This window comes from Rhagoletis pomonella, unplaced genomic scaffold (genome assembly GCF_013731165.1).
Source record: "Rhagoletis pomonella isolate Grant_MI unplaced genomic scaffold, Rhpom_1.0 Rhpom_scaffold_00003, whole genome shotgun sequence".
Taxonomy (NCBI): domain Eukaryota; kingdom Metazoa; phylum Arthropoda; class Insecta; order Diptera; family Tephritidae; genus Rhagoletis; species Rhagoletis pomonella.
In genome coordinates, this window is record NW_023458557.1 from 38743444 (window position 1) to 38749430 (window position 5987).

The following is a 5987-nucleotide window of genomic DNA, read 5'->3' on the forward strand; positions in this document are numbered from 1 at the left end:
GCTTATGACTGCTGAAGCACCAATGGCGTGGTGATGGTTTATATGGGCTACAGTTATTGTAGGTTGAATGGTCATATTTGCATCGGCTCGTCAATCTCTGAGAGCCTCAGGTTGCTCTAACTCCTGCCGTCTAGGTCTAGTCTGTGCAGGTCGAGTCCATCCATTAACTCTTGCGTCGATGGAACGATTTTAGGGGCGACCGTAGGCTGCAGACTGTTCGCATTGGGAGTGATGTTTCCCCCGATGTCTCACGGGGGATCGGCTTGGCTTGTTAATATGCGTCATGGTTAGGGGCGCCCTTTTCTACCAGCATCTCATCCGATGCAGCTGCTGCGTCGTTCGACGATTTTTGCCTCCACGGTTTCATCGTCACGCTACCAAACCTGTAGTTGAGCCGAAAGCCGTCCCGCCTGATGTTACTGAACGACTCTTCATCTATGCCTACGTTGAGACGGAAACCAGTGTCTTCGAGGGAGCTGTTGATGACTCACCATCTCGAGGTATTTAGACCCTCATTTTGAGCCTTCAGCAGCCCGATCGCATACTCGGGAGCCCGTCACGTTGTGGGTCGGTGGGATGTCATCTCCTCTCTTCGTGCACAAGAGTGGGCCTTTCCACCCTTCGCCACGCCACGCGGCTGTTCTCTCCTCCTGGGAGGTTTACACAGTCAGCCTAACTTCATACAATAAAGAGATAAGGAAAGCGAAGAGAGAAAACTTCGGAAGCTTTTTCGAGAACATTCCATCCACTCCTGTAGCTGCAAGACTGCATAAGGCCCTGGCAAAAGACAGGATTGAGACCCAGCTAGCAATCAAGCTGCCGGATGGCACTTACACCGGCAGCGAAGTTGAACGAGCACGCGCTCCACTCTCTGTGTATTTTCCGGACTCATCCAACCTGTCTACGGACGGAACTGATCAAATATTTAGACCAACCCCAGGTGATTGGGGCACTCCGAGAAGCATATTCTCACGAGCCAAAGTCAAATGGGCGTTGGGCTCATTTGACCGATACAAGTCCCCGGGAATGGACGGGATCTATCTCTACTGCAAGAGAGAGAAGACCTAGTTACCCCACATCTAGTAGAATTAATGAAGGATAGCCTAGCCCTGGAGAAGAGCTCGGGTAACATTTATACCCAAGATAGGCAAAAATGACTACTCCTCAGCCAAATCTTTCAGACCAATAAGTTTAACCCCTTTGGAGAAAGGTTTTGACAATGAAATCCGATCAAACACTCTGGAAGTTAGCCCGCTACACAATAGCCAACACGCGTAGAAGCAGGACGATCTACGGAAACAGCCCTGTATCAGCTAACTAGAGAAATCCAAAGTGCGTTTGAATCTGGGGAGGTCGTTCTCTGTGCCTTCCTTGACATAGAAGGAGCCTTCGACAACACCTCGCATGAGGCGGTAGGGCACGCACTAAAGAAAAGAGGAGTACAAGCACCTATTCGCAGGTGGATAGAAGCGCTGTTGCGCACAAGAATAGCAGAGACCACAATAGGTAATGAGTCTTTGCAAATAAAAACCACGAAAGGGTGTCCACAAGGAGGCCTTATCACCCCTCCTCTGGAGCCTAGTAGTAGATGAACTCTTGAAAATGCTATCAGATAATGGAATCCGATGGCAAGGCTACGCGGATGACATCGCCATAATAGCTAGAGGAAAGTTCGAGAACACCCTCTGTAACATAGTCCAGAGGGCTATGGTGTGTGGATAAGGGTCTTAAAATTAACCCAACTAAAACTGCGATTATCCCATTCACAAGAAGACGAACCCCACCGGGAATGAAAACTATAGCTCTTGATGGCACGGAAGTCGTCTCGTCACGTCGATGTGATGACATCCAGAGCAACAAAAGCGCCAATGTTATGCAAACGCCTGACGGGAAAATCTTGGGGTTGTAGCCCTCGGATTCTCAGGTGGATGTATACCATGATAGTTAAGCCCATGATAACGTATGGGGCGGTGGCCTGGGGCTCGAGAGCCAACCTAGCGACTGTGAGACGCTCCCTCACAAAACTGCAACGACTTGCGTGTGTGTGCATCACAGGCGCAATGTGTACCTGTCCAAAAGCAGCACAGGAGGTTATTCTCGAGCTCACGCCACTGCACATTAGTATAGAACAGACAGTCAAACTATCCCTAATGAATTTCACCAGGGAGGGTTTTGGAAGAGGAAAAGTGGTATCATCTCGAAATATGGAATCTCTCAAGACCCAACTGCCCCTGACTCAACTCCCACGAGATATCTTCTTTCGAAAGAAAATTCAAAGTAGAATTAGGGAATAAGGCACGCTGGAATGACATAAATCTATATAAATACTCCCATCTGCGCCCCTTATTTGGTACACAGACGGCTCAAAAACACCCGAGGGCATTGGAGCTGGAATCCTTGGGCCAAGAACAAGGGTTTCAGTTCCCATGGGCAAACTGCCTAGCATATTCCAGGCGAAGGTTCACGCCATTAGTCTGTGTGCAGAGATCAATCTTCAGCGAAAGTACCGTTACGAAAATATATTAATATTTACCGACAGTCAGGCGCGCTCAGAGCCCTTATTTCTTATGAAATCAAGTCTGCAATGGTTCTTGAGTGCGTCCAGAGGCTTAACGTCTTAGCGGCAACCAACAAGGCTTTCTCCTCTGGGTGCCGGGCCACAAGGGCATAAAAGGTAATGAGGAGGCAGACACGCTTGCCAGGCCCCGAGCCCTACTTGGCGATAGGACCGCACACCATCAGAGAAGAGCTTAGGAGAGAAGAGAGAACGAGCAGAGAACAGCACTGGGACCAAGTCCTTGGGCTGCGACAGGCAAAGGAAAGATATGATAAACTTATTAATCTCCCAAAGTATAAACTAAGAGTTCTAACAGGTATCTTAACAGGTCACTGCAGATTAAGAAGTCACCTACATAAACTCGGAATCTGGTCCAACAATTTATGCCGATTCTGTGATAACGCAGCTGAGACTTCTGAGCATCTACTTCTCGAAACACGAGCTTTTTTCAAAATTGTAGATCTTCGCTTAGAAAAGAGATACTATAGAGAAGTTACAACAACAATAACTTAACCCTCAAAATACCATTAAAAATTTCACTTTTTTTGAAATTTTGGATTTTGGCTCCCATTCCACTAGAAAACGCTATACTTAATACACCATTAGCATTGTTTCTGAAAGATTTCTCTTTATTTTATCTTAATACTCGATTTTTGGGACATTGGATGCTGTACCCGGGTGGCCAGATTGAAAAAGAAAAGCTTCCTTTAAACTCTAATAACTCGTAAACTATCAGCTTTCACAAGAAAATGTATATAACAAAAATGGTTATACTGGACGATATCTTAACGAAAGTGCAGCATTTAACCCTTTAATGCAGAGTCTGTCATATATGAAGAGCTTTTTAATCCTTTCAAGGCAGAGGAAAAAGGTTCTCAATATGCTTTTGAACGTGCTTTTTTCTCATGTTGACGTAGATATTAATCGTAAAAAATTTTTCCATAGTAAAATAACAATAACAATTATAAATAAAAAAATTAAAATTAAAAAAATAAAAATAAAAATAAATAAAAAATAAAAATAAATAAGAAGTACGTTGAAAACATATTGAGAACCATGCGCTGTAGCGAGAAGACGGGAGAAATACCTCGGGTTACTATGCCCGCAGCCGGAACACATACACTCGATGTCACCGAAGAATCTTTTGGACTTCCTACGGGAACTAAGACTGAGCGAGGTGTTGTAAGGAGGAAGAGGGCACAATAGATCTTCTGGTCGCAGTGCATACCTCAACCAATATCTATCTAAAACGTATTGTTGCCGGATTTATAAATATTTTTAAAGAAAATAGCTCAATTTTTGCTTTTATATTAAAATATAAATAATGTTGCCGCCACGTAATTCTCGTGCAAATGAAAATGTAGCTGTCAAACTACCAAATTGCCGGCGATAGATAGCAAGATATAAGCTCTGATAGATATCGCTCTTGAAGAGCAATGAGCGGTCTCCATTGGCTATTTATATTCTAACATATGCATCAAGATATAAGATTCATCCTGTGGAGACGGGCAATGGAGTATAGTCGTAGCGCTGGGTATGCAGTTACAGTTGCACGGCTATACTCAATCCCGACTCTTGGGTCCTCGCTCGCGCACTCTGGGCAACGTGAGAAACCCATGTGCGAGATGCGGTAACCAATGCGAGTGGAGAGAGAGGGAGCTTCGGTGGGCCACTCCGACTTATTCGGTTTAAGGAATCACTGGAGTCTGCAGCGTCTGTTCACAAGTAGGTTCGGCTAAAACCGGGTGTCTCTCTTGGAGAAAGCGGCCCGCTATATAAACGTGTATTTGGTTGCGAAACCATCCCAATGGGTTGTGCGCTGGGTTTTGGACCCGCCACGTAAAAACCACTTCTAGTGAAGAACAAAAACAGAGCCTCGGATGAGACCCCCCTTATGATAACGACCACGGCAAACGTTTAAAGGACTACGATTTGAGGGCATGCACCTGGAATGTCCGGACCCTTAATGGAGATGGTGCCCATGCCCCGACGGAAGAGAAGGATGAGGTATCCAAGGATCCCTTCTATGAGCGCTGCCCCCGCCATGATATCAAAATCGTGCTTGGCGACTTCAATGCCAGTGTGGGCAAGGAAGGAATCTTTGGAACCACCGTCTGAAAGGCTGATCGACTTCGCCGGGGCCCGAAACATGGTAGTATGCAGTACTAGGCTCAACCATAAAAAGATCCATCAAGCTACGTGGCTCCCTCCGGATCGAAAACTGAGAAACCAAATCGATCATGTTGTGATAGACGGAAGGCACGCTTCCATTGTTTTAGACGTACGTACACTCCGAGGCCAAAAAATCGACTCGGGCCACTATCTTGTTGCAGCCAAGATACACACCGCCTCTGTACAGCAAAAAAATGTGATCCTAAATATGCAAGGAAAGCTTAACGTCGAAAAGCTGCATAACGATGAGTGTCAGGAAGCTGCAGAGAAATAAGTTGCCAGGCGGCACGCTGCGATCGGGCGCAACGTGCGCTATGTGGGACCGCTATAGGGATCTGAAGAAGTAGGCGAGACGCATTTGCCGCGATAAGAAGAGTGAGGCCGAAATACGTGAGTGCAAAGAGCTTGAAATGCTGGCCGGCAGGAAGAATACCCGAAAATTTTACCAGAGAGTTAGGCGACTTACGGAAGGCTTCAAGACCAGGGCGTACTCCTGCAAGAACAACAATGGCGACCTAGTTACCAATGTTCAGAACGTACCTAAATTATGGAGGGAACATTTCTCCACCCTACTGATCATGGTTCCGTGCGCAGAAGTGGAAAACTTCTGACTGCCATTCACCTGGGAGTGGCCAGAAGCGATTCTTGTGCGTACGGTTCAAATCGCAGATCACAACGTCCGCATATTTATATCCACGTATCCTCTGGGTAGCAACCAAACACCCGTTTGAGAACGAGCTAAAGTGAGAAGGCGTAAAACTTCGCGTGCGCTTGGTTTGGGTCCCGCCACGTTAAAACCCCGCCCAATGAAAAAATCTAAAAAGCCTCGGATAAGACCCCCTTTTTCTGATGACGACCACGGCAAACGTATAAAGGACTATGATTTAAGGGTATGCACCTGGAATATCCGGACCCTTAATGGGGAAGGTGCTTCTGCCCGGCTGGTTGATGTCCTCGGGAAGACAAAGGCTGACATCACCGCCAATCAAGAAATGCGATGGACGGGGCAAGAAAAAAATAAGCGTGAAGCCTTGCGACGTCTACTACAGTTGCCACGTAAAGGAGCGCAAATTCGGTATGGGATTCGTGGTAGGAGAGAGACTCCGTCGCCGAGTACTGGCGTTCACCCCGGTGGACGAACGTCTATCCACAATCCGCATCAAAGCTTCTTCAACATCTCGCTCATCTGCGCCCATGCCCCGACGGAAGAAAAGGATGAGGCGTCCAAGGATCTCTTCTATGAGCGCTTGGAACGTAC